This window comes from Sorex fumeus, unplaced genomic scaffold, assembly GCF_029834395.1.
Source record: "Sorex fumeus unplaced genomic scaffold, SorFum_2.1 ptg000029l, whole genome shotgun sequence".
Classification (NCBI taxonomy): Eukaryota; Metazoa; Chordata; class Mammalia; order Eulipotyphla; family Soricidae; genus Sorex; species Sorex fumeus.
Genome location: NW_026606086.1, coordinates 3,733,314 through 3,754,370, shown reverse-complemented (window position 1 = coordinate 3,754,370; position 21,057 = coordinate 3,733,314). Strand labels below are relative to the sequence as shown.

The 21,057-nt window shown below is 47.3% G+C and overlaps 1 pseudogene; it reads right to left on the bottom strand.

The window, feature by feature from the left end:
* LOC130024602 (CAP-Gly domain-containing linker protein 1-like) overlaps window positions 1-21,057 on the bottom strand; it is a 58,263-nt pseudogene that overhangs the window by 23,447 nt on the left and 13,759 nt on the right.

Below are 21,057 nucleotides of genomic sequence, written 5' to 3'. Positions count from 1 at the left end.
TGAGCTGGCCTGCCTGTAGGTTCGCCCTGAGGTTTGTAGGGTATATGAAACAGTACTTATTAAATCCCTGCTCCTGTCATTTAGACAGATCCCCTGACTGTTCCCTGGAAGAGGGCTTTGGGGTCCCATAGTTGGTTTTTCCTGTCTGCATGAGGGGTAGACCCTATTACAGAGAGGAAAGACTTATCTGGATTTATGCAAACCAACATAGTGCCATGAAACATCAAAAAACACACTGAAGGTACAAAAGAAGAGAAAAGCAAGCATTTCAATTTACTCACACAGATGTAATACACCTGTTTGCTGTGGGTCCTAGTCAAAAGAAGCTAAAATCTGTAGAGATAAAGCATACAGTTTAACATCATGTTTTCATTCCCATGTTGAAAACCTTAATTTCCCATTAATAAGAGCACTGTACCAGGAGTCCAGAGTACAGTTTAACATGTCTAATTCATTTAACCCCATGTCAAAAAACCCTGGATTTCCTGCAACTTTTGAAAATTATCTAAGAGCACTGTAACAGGAGTCCGGAAAATCCACCTATCATCTTTTCCATAGATCTTACTGAAAAGGTACTAGAACAATTCTGCATGTGATTTAAAGAGTTTCTTATAACAAAACAATTTGATCAGTTCCTTTTCTTAAAACAATCTCAAACCTCATATACACATTCCTTTGACATACGTTCTGTACTGGATTCCTTTCCTTTTTCTCACTGATGTCTCCATCCATTATCTTTCTGACTTAAGACACACATCTATATTCCTAATAGTCATCCCACAAGTTTAAACTCTTATTTTACTGAACTTGGTACAATATGATCTACCAAGTTTAGACACTAGTTACCAATCATCTCATTTAACATGACAAAACTACTCTGCAGTACCATTTCAAAAGCATTACATCAGTTTCTATAGGTATTTAAAAGGCTTTAGAGATACTCCCAAAAGTTCTTACAATATATATTCACTGGGCAAAAGTTCACTTCACATTAGAAATTAACCAAGAGACATCTTAGAATTCTTAGATTTCTAGGAAAACACAAATACAAAATGATTAAAGCACTCCTAGATTACCATGGAACAGAAAGGATTTCACACATTTCTCTGAAGGTCAGGACGAGGTTGATACCTGGTGACAAGGCTTGGCATGAAATAAAGTTATCATAATACTAGCATGCATTTTCAAATGCTGGACAGGCTGATTAACAATACAGTTATCTCATACTTTCACCAAGGTGCAATGCTATGGCTTCAGACTATCAAGATGACATCTGAGATCACTCGTAATTCTTTGCTAGGTACCTTTAGAAATTTTAGTTCCCAAAAGTCTCAGAGATCAAATAAAACCACTGGTAGGATAAGTTTTGCAACCAACTTTATAACTCTAGAAACTCATATTTTAAAATAAACATGAACCTGTTTTTATGTACCACATTATTTCAACTCACAAGATTTTCTAGGTCAAATATTCTAATCCAATGCAGATACAAATATGTACATTGATATAACAGCATAAAACCTTTGAACCGCCAATGAATATAAAACATGATAAAACCCTTCTTTGGCTTCATTTCAATAGTTCTTGTCCCTTAGTTATTTCAATCATAAGCTTTCTACACCAGATACTTTTACCAATTCCACAAGAATACAAACACACTTTCAGACACAGAAAAAGCCCTTTCGTTTTTACCGAACTTTGATATCAGCATAGAAAAAAGCACTTGGACTGTCAATGTTTATGGTAACCTAAGAAAACTATTTATTAATATGAGGAAACTTTATTTTAGTGGCTTATGTAGCTCTATTGTTTGTAAAACAGCTAAATTCCTCATTACAATTGGCTGAGGCTTGTAAGATAAAGCCTTGCATTCTCTGAACTTTATTTCACTTTAGTTTCAGGCTCTAGTTCCACAGCTCTTCTAGATAGTACAGATTCTTAAGTTCAAAAGGATTTCTAATCCTGTTAGTAATCATTAACATTCTTCTAATAAGAAATCTAGATTGAGAATTCTGCTTTCTCTGTAGGCTCAAACTTCTGATAAGAAATCTTCGTTTAAAGCTCGTCTAGCAAGTTCCAAAAACAACTGCATTCCTTCAATCACTGAGTTGCATATCACTGACTTCTCTAGAATTTCTACTTCTGATTTCAACCTGGTTCCAGCACTCGAGTGTTCCAGACAGACAGACAGACAATGAACTGACTAAAGACCACCACACGTACATGTACACACATCTGCAGTTGATCGATCGATCTGACCCTTCAAAAATGGCAGGGAGAAAACTGATGGACTGAGGAAGGAAGGGCAGTCCCCAGGCCAAAGAAGCCCTGTCGGCCAATTGGGAACACTGCTTGCCGTTTCCCAGCCTAACCAGACAGTCTCCTGTTTGTTACAAAAATGGGTCAAGAAAGCGCTTTTGTTGATATAAGTGAGCAAAATAAACTATGACAAAGCAGTTGAAACCTAAGGTTCTCAGATGTTACCATATTTTGATCGAGGCTAGTTCTGAGGCAGGGAGCTGGTATCTTCTTATCAGACATGGGGATAGGCTACATTCGTGACACTTCTTTGTTTCTGTGATCAAACAATTAATCATATGATCTTGCATTTGTCCTGCCTCCTCTGCTTTGATGATCCTATTTCTTTTGTTACCTGCAAAGATCTGACTGCAAAAAGATCTGGTAATGCAAACTGCCACTCACTGGCCATCTTTCTCCAAGTTCTAGCTTATACTCAGGCCACGTGGTGTTACAGAGGTCAACAAGACCTCTTATTTAAGCCTTCTAGCTTCAGGCTCCTCCGGTGTTTTAACAAGCAACCCAAAGGAGAATATTTAGATACTGATGTAGAATTTCCCATATCTCCTAAGTGTCAGCAATAACCTATGAAAGGGAGGGAAAAGAAAAATCTAAGGTAGGATAACTCCTTAGCAAGCTCTCCTCCTAATACTTTCTCCCAAGGGACTTTGTCCCCTTGTGAAGTGTTGTGGTTCTAGAGAGAGCGTAGACACAACCACAACTGCATGCTGGCCCGTGGTGTTGTGGTTCTAGAGAGAGAGCAGACACGACCACAACTGCATGCCGACCCATCAGAAAAATCTCTCAAGAAAGGACGTCTCCTTTAGAGATTTCTGAGTCACCCCAGGCGTCCCTGGGGCCTGCCTCCTGAGCGTCCTCACAACCATGGCTTGCACGTGTGGAGCCATACCTAGAGTGCCACGGGTTTCCAAGAAGCCTATTAAGGGGAGAAGAGAAAGGTTCTGCCTTTCTTAGCTTGCCACTTATTCCAATGCTCCCTGCTGACTTGCTTTCTTCCACAAACTTCTTGCCTGTCTTTTTACTGCTTGTTTTTCTCTGCTTCACTTTGCCTGTGCTGGAGCGATAGCACAGCGGTAGGGCGTTTGCTTTGCAGGCAGTCAACATGGCCGACCGGAGTTCGATTCCTCCGCCCCTCTCGGAGAGCCCGGCAAGCTACCGAGAGAGTATTGCCCACACGGCAGAGCCTGGCAAGCTCCCCGTGACATATTCGATATGCCAGACACAGTAACAACAAAGTCTCCAATAGAGACATTACTGGGCCCACTCGAGCAAATCGATGATCAACGGGAGGGCCTTTACCTTACTTTACTTACACTTTGCCTAGTGCTAAACCTTCTGACATCCTCCATTAGCATTTGAATTGACCTCTAGCTGATTCTGCTGAAACTGCTTGGGGAAAGACATTTTTACTGAGAAATTGATCTGCCTTAGTTTCCCACGATCTTCACACCATTGGGCTTTCCTCCCGTTCCTCCCATAGTGGACAGTGACAGGAGACAGACAAAGGAGGGGTGCCTCTTTGCAGAGACCATTCAGATGCTTGCCTGGCCGGTGGAGAACTTACCCTTAGTGGTTCAGCATTGTGACTTGCGACCGGCAGCTACGCCAGTGCCACCATTGACCAGATGTTCTCCGTGGAATCACAGGCAGCCCACTCGAGCTCCGTGACTTTAGGGGGACTTTAAGAGTGCCAGGTCATGGAGGTACAAAATCATGCCCGATAGGAGGACCTATCAGGGTGCTCATACACACACATTCATACAGAGGTTATCACATTCCTCCCCCTTCCCCCCTAGAGATTTTCAAGGGAGCATACCTCCACAGCAGATTTTCCAAAGATGACCTCCTTCCTCGTGGACTTCTTCACTGCCTGTCCCTTCGTGGTCATCAACTGATGTTGGTGGGCCCCACGGGTGACTTATGTGAAGCGGGGAGGAGAAAGACGGTCACTTTCTCCCCACCCGCCTCTGCCACCCGGGACCCAAGGTTACTGGGTTCTTGTCTCGCCTCGCAGAAAGAAATTTCAGGAGTAGACAAGCAGTGAAACAAATAGATTTTATTTGGAGGATTTTTGGAGAGGGAGAGAAAGGGATAAGTAGATAAGCGGGGGAATGGAGAGTACGAGAGAGAGAGAGAGAGAGAGAGAGAGAGAGTAATGCGTCCAGAGAGAACACAGGCTTCTCCGAGGGTGGAGAGAGCCCCTACACACATCCCAGCATTAGACACGAAAGCATGAAAGTACACATCTCAAGAGGGGAGATGCGGGCGACACATGTGCTCGGGCACACATGTGCTCGGCCACATGGGCGCAAGAAGCACATGGGCTCCTTTGTTCAAGGTGGCCTTTATAGGGTTTCTCCAACCTGCCCCCACCTGGGGCTTCTTCCCAGGTAAAAGTCTGTTGCTAAGGAGGTTACCAGGGAGGTCCAAAAAGAGGAATTTCATGGGGAGGAGGCCTTTATCCATAGGGTCTGTGGATGGTCTTATCAGGCCTTTGCTTTCTGTATCCACAAGGTGGCTCATTCCTAGAATTCTTCTTCCATGAAACTTTGTTTCATTGCAAAGGGCCTTTCCCTATCTACCTGCCTACATCACAACCATTATTGCCATACTGTTCCCTACTCTATCCTAAGTATCCTCTGTCCCCCACACTTGTGGTTGTTTCCAACCATTGACAAGGCCTCCTGGCCCCCATTTTTCTAGCCTTGGATATCAATCTCATGTGTGTGTGTGTGTGTGTGTGTGTGTGTGTGTGTATTATGGGCTGGAGCCATAGCACAGCGGTTAGGGCATTTGCCTTGCACGCAGCAACATGGCCAACCCGAGTTCAATTCCTCCGCCCGTCTCGAAGAGCCTGGCATGCTACCAAGAGTATCTCGCCCGCAAGGCAAAGCCTGGCAAGCTACCCGTGACATATTCAATATGCCAAACACAGTAACAACAAGTCTCACGATGGAGACGTTACTGGACCCGCTCAAGCAAATCAATGAACAACGGGAGGACTGTGACCATATATATCATATTCCACAAAAATGGGTGCTTACTTATATTTGTGAAGGGACTTGGGAACCATATCCAGCAGTGCTGAGGCTCCTCCGAGCTCTGCTCAGGCATCACTCCTGGAGGGGATACTGGGGACCCTATGAAGTGCCAGGGAAAGGAATCTGAGTTTGCTGCTTGCTAGGCATCAGCCTTGCCCCAGGGCTCTCTCTCCAATCTAGAGTTTACTGACTTACAACCTAGTATTACAGAATATTCACAGTACGATGTAATATTTGGATATCCTGCAAAGTAACCATGATTCATGTATAGACCGTTTGAATTCCCTACCATAGATTCTAAAGTCAAAGACTGCTATTGGGTATTATGTAGGCTAAAATTAACGGTCTTGCTCAAGCTCTTTCTCTAGAAAAATCAAACTGAGCAGGCGTGTGTCAAACGTACAGGAGTTGGTGCTTATAAACATCTTTGGATCTGTTAATTTTGGGTTAATAATATAGCAACTTCCAGTTTCTTTCCCAGACTTTATGGATTGATGGTGTTTGTACTGCATGGTGTCTTTTCAGTTTCATCTCGTGAAATAGCTATGGAGAATCACTGAAGGTATTCATTTTAGGCTACGTTTATTTGGAAGCTTTGCAATAATACAATAAAGGTTTTATTTGTTTTGGGTTTTTTTTTTTTTTGCTTTTTGAGTCACACCTGGTGATGCACAGGGGTTACTCCTGGCTCTTCACTCAAGAGTTACTCCTGGCGGTGCTCAGGGGACCATGTGGGATGCTGGGAATTGAATCCGGGTCTGCTGCGTGCAAGGCAAACGCCCTACCCGCTGTGCTATCTCTCCAGCCCCCTGTTTTGACTTTTTTTTACCTTTAAACCTCACCAGTGGTTTTTTTTTCATTTTTTATAATTTTATTTATTGAATCACCATGAGACCAGTTACAAAGCTTTCGGGTTTAAGTCTTGGTCATACAATCAAACATCCGTACCTTCACCAGTACCCATTCTCCACCACCAAAAACCCTAGTATACCCCCATCCCACACCCTCTCCTTACCTGTGGAGGAGATGATTTCCACATTACTCTCTCTCTACTTTGATTACATTCAAAATTTTGACACCGGACCCACCATTATTATTTTGGATTTTACCCCAACACTCAGATCTCCTGAAAAGGCAACAGTAGACAATTTGTTTTCTATTCCTGGTTTTAAATAACATATGATGTCATGTGGCTGCAGTAGTGGTTGCGCGATTTTGGAATTCCAAAATTTTAACAATTAAATCTGGAGGGATTTCTTGCCAAAACCCGCTGGGTTCCGAGATTTGTTCCTGAGTCTCTGGGATCATGGCCGTTAAGCAGCTTGATCAAAGCCAGAAAGGCCTTTAGTGGGCGGTGACTAGGGGTCTTGTTGGGATGGGGAGGAAAGGGCTGGTCCCACCCCCATCCCGTGAGGCCCCACATGTCTCATCACTGAGGGCCCAAACCTGACAGTCCAATGGCCTCTGGAGGATGGCGGCCACCGAGCCACCAAGGGGGAGCAGGTGGAGGGACAGCACCCTTTCCTCCCTGGAATGGCCCAGCGACAGTAACTAACTGCAGGGTCTGGATGCATTTCTGCCAAAAGCCACTGTATTCCTAGATTTGTTTCGGAGTCTCTGGGATCATGGCCATTAAGTAGCTTAATCAGGAGCCAGAGAGGCCATTCGTGGGTGGTGACTTGGGGTCTTGTTGAGACTGGGAGAAAAAGGCCGGCTCCACCCCCATCCCATGAGGCCCCACGTATCTGGTCACTGTGGGCCCAAACCTGACTGTCCAATGGCCTCTGGCGGATGGTGGCCACTGAGCCGCCAAGGGGGAGCAGGCGCAGGGACAGCACCCGTTCTCCCCTCGGGCGGCCCGGCAACAGTAACCTATTGTGCGGTCCTGACGCATTTCTGCCAAAAGCTGCTGAGTTTCGAGATTTGTTTCTGAGTCTCTGGGATCATGGCTGTTAAACAGCTTGATCAGAAGCCAGAGAGGCCGTTTGTGGGTGACGACTTGGGATCTCATTGGGGAGGAAAGGGCCAGCTCCACCCCCATCCCATGAGGCCCTACGTGTCTCGTCACTGTGGGCCCAAACCTGATTGTCCAGTGGCCTCTGGAGGATGGCAGCCAGAGGGGTGCCAGGGGGAACAGGCCAAGGCACAAAATCTATTCCCACCTGGAGTGGACCAGCGCCTGTAACTTACTGCAGGGACTCGACACATTTCTGCCAAAAGCTATTGGGTTTCGAGATTTGTTTCTGAGTGTCTGGGATCATGGCCACTAAGCAGTTCAATCAGGAACCAGAGAGGCGATGCCTCCAAATATATAGCTGAACTGGAGATGTTTTGTGGGTGTGTCTCCCACATACCTAACTTTTGCCTATTTACTTTCTTGGTAAACTCTGCCCCACGTTTTTGGGGTCTGGCCCAAAGCACGGCAGCAATTTGGGGGTACCTGGAAGTCTGAAGGTGCCATCAGGATGGGTATTAGTCTCCTATTTTGTTACTTAATGTTCCCCAGATGAATGCAATCTTTCTATGTCTGCCTCTCTCTTTCTGGCTCATTTCGCTTAGCATGATATTTTCCATGTAGTACCATTTGTATGTAAATTTCATGATTTCATCTTTTCTAACAGCTACATAGTACTCCATTGTGTAGATGTACCAAAGTTTCTTTAACCAGTCATCTGTTCTCAGCACTCAGGTTTTTTCCAGATTCTGGCTATTGTAAACAGTGCTGCAATGAACAAACAAGTGCAGATGTCACTTCGAGTATACATTTTGACCTCTCTGGGATTTATTCCCAGGAGTGGTATTGCTGGGTCAAATAGGAGCTCAATTTCTAATTTTTTGAGAATCGACCATACTGTTTTACAAAAGGGCTGAACCAGCCGGCATTCCCACCAGCAGTGGAGGGTCCCTTTCTCGCCACTTCTGCGCCAACTCTGGTTGCTTTTGTTCTTTTGGATGTGGGCCAGTCTGTGTGGTGTGAGATGATATCTCATTGTGGTTTTGATCTGCATCGCCCTGATGATTAATGATGTAGAGCATTTTCTCATGTGCCTTTTAGTCACTTAGATTTCTTCTTTGAGAAAGTTTCTGTTCATTTCGACGCCCCATTTTTGATGTGGTTCAATGTTTTCTTCTTGAGGAGTTCAACCAGTACTTTGTATATCCTTGATATCAACCCTTTGTTGGATGTCTATTGGGTGAATATCCTTTCCCATTCTGTAGACTGTCTTTGTACTTTGGTTACTGTTTCTTTTGAGGTGCAGAAGCTTCTTAGTTTAAAGTAGTCCCATTGATCTATCTCTGTTTTCACTTGCTTGACCAGTGGCATGACATCTTTGAAGATACCATTCGCTTCGATGTCATGGAGGGTTTTGCCAACCTTGTCTTCAATGTACCTTATGCCATTCTGACAATACTTATGGATTCCCGTCTGATGTAGAGGTCTTTCATCCATTTTGATCTTACTTTTGTACATGGTGTTCGGCAGAGATCTGAGCCCACTGTTTTGCATGTAGCTGTCCAGTTTTGCCAGCACAATTCGTTAAAGAGGCTTTCCTTGCTCCACTTCACGTTTCTTGCTCCCTTCTCAAAGATTAGATGATCATATGTCTGGGGGAAGATGTCAGTATATTCAACTCTGTTCCACTGGTCTGCAGCCCTGCCTTTGTTCCAGTACCATGCTATTTTAGTTGTTACTGCTTTGTAGTAGAGTTTGAAGTTAAGGAGGTTGATTCCTTCCATTTTCTTTTTCCCAAGAATTGCTTTAGCTATTCTTGGGGGCTTATTGTTGCATACGAATTTCAGGAGTGTTTGCTCCATTTTTAGTTGAAAAATGTCATGAGTATCGTTATAAGGATCACACTGAATTTGTACAATGCTTTGGGAAGTATTGCCATTCTGACAATGTTAATTCTCCCGATCCATGAGCAGGGGATATCTTTCCATTTTCTCATGTCCTCTTTTATTTCATGAAGTAGCGTTTTGTAGTTTTCTTTGTACAGGTTCTTTACTTCCTTAGTTAAGCTGATTCCTAGGTACTTGATTTTCTGGGTCACAATTGTGAACAGGATTGTTTTTTTCATGTCACTTTCTTCTCTCTCACAATTTGCATATAGGAAAGCCCTGGACTTTTGGGTATTGATTTTACAGCCTTCAACTTTACTATACAAGTCTATTGTTTGTAGGAGTTTCTTGGTAGAGGTTTTAGGATTCTCTAAGTATAGTATCATATCATCTGCGAATAGTGAGAGCTTGATTTCTTCCGTTCCTACCTGACTGCTCTTAATATCTTTTTCTTGCCTAACCGCTATTGCAGTACTATATTGAACAGCAGTGGAGAGTGTGGGCATCCTTGTCTCGTCCCTGATCTTAGGGGGAAGGCTCTCAGTTTTTCCCCATTGAGGATGATGCTTGCTGTAGGCTTGTGGTAAATGGCTTTAACTATATTAAGGAAAGTCCCCTCTCTCCCCATTTTGGAGAGGGTTTTTATCATAAATGGGTGCTGGATCTTGTCAAATGCTTTCTCTGCATCTATTGATATGATCATATGGTTTTTATCCAAGATAATTTTTAATAAAAAAATAAAGTCCTAAAATTATGTTTATATTTTTAAAAAGAGAAGTAGCACACGCAGTGGAGAACTGAGTGAGGGCCCTGTAGGAGGCTGCCAGCTCCGCCACGCCTCCCTCCAGTGGAACAGGTTCAGGAGCTCAGCAGTTACTCCTCCGCCTGCAGAGGGGCCCCTGGAGCCCCATGTCCCCATGGTCCCCAGGGCCCTTGGCTGTCCTCCCAGGTGGGGACAAGCGCAGGAAGTGACAGGCCCTCCTGGGAGGCGGGTGGGCATTGCTTGCTTGTTTGCTTATTAGAGCCTACAGCGCTAATGGGCCAGCAGGGATGCCCCAGGGCGTGAGGCGCCTCTGAGTGCCTCAGAGCTGCCGAGGGAACCCGAGCACTTACAAGCTCCTGGCAAGCTCCTCAGAACTCTAGGGAGCTGCTAACATTGCTAATGAGAGGCCAGACCTGCGATCTCCACCCTCAACTTTTCACATGCTCTGTCCGTACACTCTCACACACATGCAAACACACCTACATGCAAACCACATACACAAGCAAATACAAATGCACACTTACAAACACATACACATACATGCAAACACACAAATGCACATGCATGCACATAAACACAAGCATACACAAACACTTCAAACACAAACACATAACTACAAGCCACACATATATGCATATGAACACATACAAACACAAACAAGTATACACAATTAATATATACAAACACATAAAAATGCACAAATACAAACACGCACTTGCAAATACAAACACATACACATGTACACAGACAAGCATACATACAACACACACAAACATACATGACTATACACATATACAAACATACACACATATACGCATACACACTGCCCTGCAATTTCCAAGTTATTTCAGTTTGTTTTTAATAAAGCACCGTGATTTGCAAAGATATTAATAGATAAGGGTTTTTTTTTTTCAAAATTGTATTTGTGTTGAGTTTTTTTCCAATTTTGTTTTAAGGATCATAAAATAAGCAAAAATTTCAAAATTCTTTATTCCATAGGTAGCCAATTAGAAGAAACAGGATTAGGAGGAAATGTTTGAAGTGTTTTGACAAAAGGGTCAGGCAGAAGTCTGGAGAGAGGCAGCGAGAAACAAACCCCATAGGCAGAGGTGAGAGGCATCTCAGAACCACATTTTTATGGGTAACGGGAGGGGGGTCCCCACTGACCCTCCCTGGATGAGACAGGAAAGACCAAGCTGACATTTGCAGAATGGTCAGGACCCCAGTCGTCTTCTGAACCCGAGGCAGCTTGCGCACTGTCTTCTACCATCCTCCGGCTTATTAAAGCAATGTTGAGTTCCATGACAGGGGATTGTTGAGTTTTAGACATGCAACATCCCACCACGGATCCCACTACCAGAATCACCATCGCCCCACTGGAGTCCCCAGGTTCACTGTCACCCTCCAGCCCACCACTTGGACAGGCGCGTTTTGAGTTTGGCAGTCATAATCTGGATCTGGCATTTTCCGTGTTATTGACTCGGGACTGGCTCTAGAGCTGGGCCACTCCTCCACATCACTGATGTGTGTTTCTGTGCCCAAATGTCTTTCAATTTCTTTCTGTCTTACTAATGCTCTTTTATTATTTTATTTTATTTTTAGGGGTGGAGCAATAGTACAAAGGTATGCTGCCTTGCATGAGACCAACCCAGGCTCTATCCAAGGCATCCCATCGGGTTCCCCAAGCACTGCCAGGAGTAATCTTTGAGTGCAAAGGCAGGAGGAATCCCTGAGCATAGCCAGGAGTTACCCAAAAAGCAAAAAATAAAAATAATTTTTTTGGGGGTCACACCCAGCGATGCTGGTTCATGCACTCAAGAATTACTCCTGGCAGTGCTCAGAAGACTCTATGGGATGCTGGGAATCAAACCTGGGTCAGCTGCATGCACAGGAAATGCCCTACCAACTGTGCTATCACTCCAGCCCAAAACTATATTATTTTTAATATATTTGTTTGGATGATAGTTATATGATTCACAACACTGTTCTTGGTGCTTTCGTGGACACATAATTCCAACACCACACACATCACCATTGATTTTCTATAGCATTAGTGTTGCGGGAAAGAATTTACAAGGTCCTTGGCCCGACCTCCCAGCTCTGGGAGCTGCGGGGCCCAGAGTGGAGAGAGGGGTTACTCTTGGCAGGAAAAGAAAGGCAGGCCTAAGTCTGACCCAGACTTACCAGGAATGCTGCCTTCCCTCCCAGAAAAGAATTTCAGAAAGAGACAAATAGTGAAGTCAAAAAGTTTTAACTTAGAGTTAAAGGGGAGAGAGAAAGAGAGGAGAGAAGAGAGAGAGAGAGAGAGAGAGAGAGAGAGAGAGAGAGAGAGAGAGAGAGAGAGAGAGAATGAGAGAGAGATGCATTCAAGAGAGAACTTGGGCTTTTTAGTCAGTCACCCTATATTTCCCACCCCACTCCACCCCCACCCCCACACACAGTATTGGGGGCACACTGTTTGCCTTGCAGAATGATTATGTAGGTTTTCTCCCAAACCGCCATGTGTGGGATTTTCACACTAGATTAAAAAAAACCTTGGTATTGTTGTTTTGGTTTGTTTTGCTTAATTTTCAGTTTGCTTGTTTTTGTTTTGGGAGCACACCCAGTGGTGCTCAGGATTTACTTCTGACTCTACACTCAGGAATCTTTCCTAGCGGGGCTCGGATGACCACTTGGGATCGCACTGGGTTTGGCCCTGTGCAAGGAAGGGCCCTCCCGCTGTGCTATAGCTTGGGCCCCAACATTTGAAACGTTCGATGGTCCATCTTCATTTCCTATCACATTCTCCTGCTGGATCTTCTTTCCGAAAAGGGGTCCAGCCTTTACTGGACCTGGGCTGGTGCCACTTAGAGTCTTAGCAGGCCTTAGTTCCTGTGTCCACAAAGTGGGTCCAGCCATAATATGTTTTTCTACTTTAGAGTTGGAGAAAGAGTCACTTCTTCAAACCCCGTCTTGGTTTCATTACTTCCCAAGAAGTCATTGCCCAGGGTTCCTGCTGACAATCTATCTACTACTTCATTTTGTTTCCACTTGGGGTGTGGAGGGGGCCATACTTGACAACACAGTGCTCAAGAGTTATTTTTCATTCTGTGCTCAAGGATTGCTCCTGGTGATGCCCAGGGAGCCACACGAGGCGTGGGGGATGAACCTGGGATTGGGCCCACATAAGGCAAGAACCTTAAGCCCTGTTCTATCTCTCCAGCCTACATATGACTTCCTTGGTGCAAAAGTTACTTGAGGTCCTAGAAGTTCTGAAAAATCTTTGGGAGCTAGAGAGACAGTACATTCAGTAAGGTGATGGCCTTGAACACACCCATTGGGTTCTATCCCCAGGTCCCCTGACCCCTGCCAGGAGTGCTCACTCCCCTCCCCCCCAAAAAAAAGAAGAAACTTTCACCACTCCTCAACTATAGCCAAGAATAAAAATTACCCCAGATTTGGACTTTTTACAATGACCTATCAAAGAAAACAATCTATTTGACAGAGCAAACATATTTGGTCTTGTTTTTGTTTTGTTTTGTTTGGGAGGGTGTGCTCAGGGATCACTCCTGGCAGGAATCAGGGACCACGTATGATGCAGGGGATAGAACCAAGGTCAGCTGCATGCAAAGCAAGAGTCCTGCCTTCTGTAATCCTCTCTGGCTCATGCTGTTCTTTTAGACATAAACAGTTCCACAGACTTCCAAGCCCAGATCATGTTTCCCTGAGACTCTGGAAAAATGCAGCAAACCAGCAACAAACCAACAGGAGCCTAGTGCCACCGATGAAAGCCCACTTTCCCTCTATCGCCGCCAACATCGGAAACTGCTGCTTCTTTGCAATGATAGCTGAGTCTCGCCTCTCCTTAGAACCAGATAAGTGCATTGAGAGATGGGGGTGTGTGGCTTCATCGTAGAGCACATACCGGCATGGGTCCAATCCCCTGAGGTTGATACCAACCACAGCCTCCAATTCCTCAGACCCTTCCCCCAAATTACCAACTAAGCCCCAGTGCTTTCTCTCCTTTCTAATACTGACATACACCCCCCCACAGCTCCCAGTGGTGTGGCCAGAATATGTGGCCACCCCCAGCAGTCCTTCGTGGCAGCTCCCAACTTAGTGCTCAAGCACTGCTCCCGGCTATACTCCGGGACCATGAATACTGGGAAGCAAGCCTGCACCCCAACCTGTTTAGCTAATTCCCTGATACCGTGATTTATAGTACAAAATCGTATTCTTTATTTACCCTTATTCCTAGCACAGGGAACCCCAGCAAGGGCTTTTTCTAATTTATCTTTGCTTCTTTTGTAGTCTGATTGGTTTTCGTGGGGAGGGAGTTTGGGGCACACCAGCCATGCTCAAGCCTACTTCTGGCTCTGTACTCAGAGTCACTAGCAAGACAAGCACCTTCACTCAATACTATCTCTAAAGCCCTGGGAAGTTTTCTTGGTTCTGTGAAGGAAGCACTTTTGGGAAAGTCGCTAAGTCACTCAGGCTGTGAAGGTCATTTGTCAGGGGAAACCAAAGTAAACAAAGGTTGCATCTTCGAGACCTCCCTGGATTTGCCCAGGGCTTGACCCAATAATTCACCAAGGGCCTATGTACTGAAGCTCCAGAACACTCAGACTGTCTGGTCTGAGAGAGCCTCTGAGCTGGGGGATGGGTGGAGACTTGAGAGGATGGGAAGTAGCTGAGCCAGAAGAGGGCAGGGCTCAGACGGCTTCCCTTTCTAGGTTCTGCTGCAACCCTTCAGCTGACTCTTAACCCCTAATCTTCAAGACGCTTCTGCAGAGCCTGGACCCAGAGCATGGTACAGCGAGGAGGGTTGCCTTGCATGCGGCCAACCCCGGTTTGATTTCCAGCATCCATAGGGTCCCCTGAGCACCTCCAGGAGTAATTCTTGAGTGCAGAGCCAGGAAGAACCACCGAGCTTGGCCAGTTTTGACTAAAAAAGAAAAAAAAAACAATAACCAAAGAACCCTTCCTAAGGAAGGAAGAACCGTAGTAGGAAGGTTCTGGAGAGAGCATATTGGGTAGAGGGTTTCCCTTGCACGAGGCTGGCTGGAGCTAGAGCCCCATCATCCCATAGGTTTGCCTTAAGCCTTCCAGGAGCGACTCCTGAATGCAGAGTCAGGATTAAATCCTCCGACTGTGCTATCGTTCCGGCCCCATGTTTCTAAGAGTATAAATGATTGTTCAAAGAGTCTACGACAACCACGGTGAGCTTTGGGCAGCTGGGGCGCTGTGGACAGTCACAGAGAGTGTCACTGTTACTCCTGGTATCTATGAGCCCAAAGACACGGAAGAGTCCTTCCATCCTGTGTCTCCTCCTTTCAGGTTCATAATGTCACTATGGTTCCCGTAGGTGCAAGCAGGGGTGGGCTCAGCGACTGCACCCTTGGGAGGCAGGCTGGGTGGGTTTGCAGGCGCACACGCAACTCACAGACCTCCCACCTTGAACGCATGCTCCATACTGCGATACCACAGACGGCCAGCAGGGGGCGGGCCCACCACGGCAAAGGGGCCACACGCGCTCCAGACTGCAATACCGCAGACGGCCAGCAGAGGGTGGGCGCACCGCGGCAAAGAGACCACACGGGCTCCGAACTGCGATACCGCAGACGGCCAGCAGGGAATGGGTGAACCGCTGCGTAGGGGCCCGAGGGATCCAAACAGGCCCGTGGGGTCCCAAGCAGCTTCCACCCGAGCGATGTGCATCGGGATTAGATTCGATTTACTGCGGGGAGGGCGCTTGTCTTGCACGAGGCCCACCAGGACCCACCGCCCCCCCCCCGGGCACCCTAAGGACTCCCCAAGGGGACTTGGGAGTGACCCTGAGCGCAGAGCCAGGGGTTGGACCCGAGATCCAGGGTGTGCACATCAAACAAAAATTTTTGAAAAAAACAAGATTGGAGGAGTGGGCAAGCTAAATAGATAAAGTTTGGGGGCAGGGGTGTAACTGGGCTGCAGAGCACCGGCCTAGCAGGTCTGAGTCCACGGATTTGATTCCAAGCTCCTGGATCAGGCACCAGAGTCACCCACCCCGCCACCGGAACTCACAGTTTCAACTGGGAGGAGGACTGCGGGAGGCAGGGGGGGCAGGAGGCTGAGAGGTGCAGGAGGAGCAGGAGCGCAGCCTTCCTCACAGGCCACAGAACCACGCCCCCAGCACCCCCAGAGTCGTGCCCTGAGCACTGCAGGTGGGAACAAAAGGAAAGAAACCGTGGGATACTGTGTATCCGACCCTGACTAGCCTCAGGCTCCCTTCTTATTTTATGTCACTGTCAATGTCCTCTCATTGTTCATCAATTTATCAATTTTGCTCAGTAACATTGTGAGACTTGTTACTGTATTTGGAATAACGAATGCATCAAGGGTAGCTTGCCTGGCTTTGCCATGCAGGTGAGATACTCTAGGTAGCTTGCCAGGCTCCCCGAGAGGGGCGTAGGAATCAAACTCTAGTCGGCCGTGTAGGAAGCGTGCAAGGCAAACGCCCTACCCTCTGTGCTATGTATGTAACTTTTGCCTGTTTATTTTCTTGGTAAACTCTGCCCCAAATTTTTGGGGGTTGGCCCAAGGCATGGCAGCAATTTGGGGGTACCTGGAAGTCTGAAGGCGCCATCAGGCTGCTGATGCACTCGCCTCATAGGTACAGAGAGACCTGCTGGTGGCACCATACCCCCAACCCAGTGCTTCTTACGGTTTACTCCTGCCTCTGCACTTAGCGATTGCTCCTGCCGGGGCACAGATGACTGCATGGGATTCCTGCGATTGAACCCAGATCAGCCACATGCAAGGTAAGAACCCTACTCACTGTACTACCTCTTTAGCCCAAGATAAACACTTTTAAAAAAATGGTATACAGGCACAGAGCAATAGTTCAGCTGGTAGGGCATGTGCTTTGGCCAATCTGGCTTCAATCCCTGACGTTCCGTATAGTCTGCCCAAGCACTGTCAGGAGTGATTCCTGAGTGCAGAGCCATGAATAAGCCCTAAGACATCACCAGGTGTGGCACAAACATAAAGAAACAAAAAGAAATTGGTGTATCAGGATTCCATTGTAGAAACTCTTTGACTTATTTGACTCTATAGTTCTTGATTGCTAGCCAAAAATCTTTTATAAATAAACCGGAGAATAATCAGTTATCACTGGCAAAAAGGAAATAATTTTATTCAAGTAGATATAGAACATTGTTTGCTCAAATTTTAATACTGCTTTACATAGTTTGTGAAACAATTTCAATCGTGTTTATTACTCAAAATGTCAATGGATTACGATCTTTCACTGGTGAGACACTTGATAATCTCCAGAGGAAAATACATCAAAAACATATATACAATTATAGAAGTTCTTATAATCCATGTAGCCCTGATGGTACATTATTTATCACGTTTTACAGAACTAGAAAACATTCAAATGAACATAAATAGATTCAGATTGGATGATCACCTTCTGATGGTTCAGGTCCTTCATTTAATTTTTTCTGATAAGAAAATCGAAAATTATTAATGTTGAATTTCTCATCATACATTCATCTAAAAACACAGTGGAAAAAAAGTAAACTTTGTAAAGACAGTAAATTGGTTATTGTAGGTGTTTCACAAGTAGCTTGCTATCTAATCCAGGAACTGCTGGAGATTTCTGCAGAGTGCAGAGAATGAGGTGGCCGGGCCGAAGTTTTTGTTGTCGTAATTGTTGAGGTCGTCCCCGTTCCCTTTGAGAGCCGCCTCGGACATCATCTCCACTGTCATGTTGAGGTCCTGATTCTTTCTTTGGAGGTCCACAATCACGGAATTCAGGAAATCAATCTGTGTTCAAGGAGAGCGTGAGACGGTGAGCCATCTGCGGGAGCCATGGGAGCCCGCCACAGAGGAGGCTGGGCCCCGCTTCCAGTCCCCGCCCCAGGGTTGGAGGCAGCCAGAGCTCCCCTTTCCCTTCCTGAGCGCAAGCTCCCGGGTGCCCAGGGAAGACCCCAGGAGGAGATGCTGGTACCCCTCGGTTCTTCTCAGAGCAGGGAGTCAAGAGGGGTCTTCCCTCTCCTACAAAGACAAACTCACTTCTTTCAAATGAATGGGGCGGGGGGAAATCCCACTTTGCAAAAGCAAGCATGACTGTAGGCACAAACATTCATGTTTCACTTGAAAACTGGCAGGCGCGTTGGTTCTGAGTGATAGCACAGCGGGAAAGGTGCTTGCCTCGCACGCAGACAACCCAGGTTTGATCCTTGGCATCCCATAGGGGCCACCGGAGAGCAGCCAGGAGTGATTCCTGAGTGCAGAGCCAGGAGGAAGCCTGGAGTATCGCCAGGTGTGGCCCCCAAAGAAAGTGTAAATAAAACCAGAAAAACAGACTGATTCTTTTTCTCCCTCAGGGCAAGTTCTGATGGCCAGTCTCTGAGAGTGCCCAGGCCATCCCACACTACAGCCCAGAAACACAGATCTCTCTTCCTCCAGCTTAAAACAAAACATAACAAAACAAAACAAAACATGGAAATGTTCAGTTCCCAACAAACCCATACAGGGTCCACCTGCACAGCCCACATGCAAAGTTCACTTCAGCCCACAAGTGCCCTCCAGGGCCACCTGCTGTTAAGTACAGAAGTGCAGGAAGTGAGGGTGTGTGGGAACTCCTCAGGGCACTGGGACCCAGATGGTCCACTTCCTCGGAGAGGATTCAAACGATAAAGCGCTGCAGACCCGGGTGGGATGGAAGGGGGGTTGGGGAAGGAGAGACATCAAGGAGGCCCCAAGGCTGACTCCTGCTGCAGGCCAGACCCGAGCCTGGTGATGGTAGGTGCGGGCATCGGACTGCAGCCAAGTGTGCAAACCCCGGAGGACCCCACCCAGCTGTCTCCCTTGACAGGAGCAAGAAGCAGGAAGGCAGCCCAGAGGACCAGACTCCCCCAGCTCTGGGTCTAGAGCATGCGCAAAGAGGCTGGAAAAGTCACATGCTGGTGGGCGTTTCCATTTGCGACTGAACCTTCCTGGCAGGGAAGAAGCCCTCCAAAGTGGTGTTCGACTCTGGCAAAGTGAAGATTTGCCAATGTGATGGGAGCCCGAAGCCCAGGTTCTGGGAGAGCAGCAAGAGGAAGGGCATTGGAGGGCTCTGGCAAGGACATGACCCCTTGACTGAAGGGATGTGTCCTTGTCCATGGGGCCTCTCACTCCTTAAGCATCACCTCTTGTGCTGGGAGCGTGTGGGGGTGGGGTTCCGGCAGCATGTGCGCGGCCCCTGTTTCTCACGGGCGCCAGGGGAGCACAGCCCCTTCTTCCTCAGCTTCCCTCTTTTTGGCTTCTGTTATTTTAATGAATCAATTAATTTTAGGAGGGGGTTTTTGGGTCACAATCCGGCGTTGCTCAGGAGTGACTCCAGGCTCTGCACCCAGGAAGTACTCCTGGCGGTGCTTCGGGGACCATATGGGATGCCGGGGATGGAACCTGGGTTGGCCATGTGCAAGGCCAACACCCTACCTGCTATGCTATTGCTCCGGCATCATTCTCAGACATTTTAAATGGTAGATATTTCCCGACTCTTTTGAAGCATACACGCATATATACATATATACATGTCTGTGTATGTATACATGCTTATCTAGAACCTTTGTGGGTAGTCAGTTTGGTTTGTTTGGGGGCCACACCCGGTGGGGTAGGGAAAAATCCCTAGCTCTGTGCTCAGGGATCACTCCTGGCTAGGGTGGAACAGCTCAGGCTGTCAGCAGTCACTCGAGCCGGGAAAGTGGGGCTGTGAGGTCAGAGGGCACTGGCTCACCTACCACTGCACTCAGGAATTACTCCTGGCAGTGCTGAGGGGACCATATGGGATGCCGGGGATTGAACCTGGGAATTCGGTGTGTAAGTCAAACGCCCTCCCCGCTGTGCTATCACTATGGCCCAGGATATGGTTTCTCTCAGGGCTGAGGCCGGGCCTACACAGCCCTGGTCACTACCATCACCCACCTTACTCTGCATCATCGCATTGGTGTTCCTGGTGTCCTCCAGGGAGGCCAGGGCCTGCAGGGACGCCTCCCGCTCGGCCAGCAGCTCGGTCTGCTGCGCCTCCAGCAGCGCCTGGTCTTTCAGCAGCCAGTGCAGCTGCCGCTGGAGCTTAGTGGCCTTCTGGCCCATCAGCTCCTTCTCAGAGCCAAGGCTGTTCAGCTGCTCACGCAGGGCCGACGCCACGCGGGCGGCCTCCTCCTTCTCAGCCGTGAGCTCCTCGATCTCTTGCACCAGCGACTTCTGATCCCGAGCCAGCTCCTCGTAGGAGCACTGCAGCTTCTGGATGATGTTGTCTTTGTCCTTGGCCAGGGATAGGTTGTCCAGAACCAGCTTCTTGACATGCTCCTCCAGCTGGCCCCTCTCCTCCAGGCCCTTCTTGCACTCGGCCACCAGGCTGCTCTTGCTCATCTGCAGCTCCTCCACCAGGGCCTGCAGCCCCAGCTTGGCGACCTGCAGTGCGTCCTTCTCCGCGCCCACCCTCTGGAGCTCCTCCTGCACCGCCCTGCCCTCTTCCAGCACTTTCTCTTTCTCCGCCTCGAGGGCTTCTCGGTCCAGCCGCTCCTGCTGGCAGAGCTTCTCCGCGGCCCACCTGACCTCGATGACCTTCTCCTTATCCAAGCGAATCGCTTGGTTCAACAGCCAGAGCTTCCTCTGCTCTTCCCGCAGCGAAGAGTTTTTGGCCTCCGCTTCTCTGAGTTTCAATTGAAACCACCCTCTCTCGGACTTCAGACAGAGCTTCTCCTTCGCCAGCAATTCATTCTTTGACCTCAGGGCCCTGCGATCCTCTGACATCAGCTGCATCTCTTCTTTGGCCGAGCTTAATAAGCAAGTTAAGGACTGCAGAAACAAAAAGCGGGGAAGAATGGAAACAAGAATGAGATCAAGCAGGCACAAGCAAGCCAAGCACTTCATGTTGCCTAAATACCAGAAATGAAAATGGCAGAGTAGTCTTACCTGCACACGCGTGTATACGCGCAAGCGCACACACTCACACACACATTTACACACACAGGCAGGATGGAGAGGCTCAAACACAGTTAGCTTCTTAGCGTCAACATAACTACCTGCCTATTTTGTGGATGGGGGCCCCACACCTGCTGGTGTTCGGGTCTCGCTCAG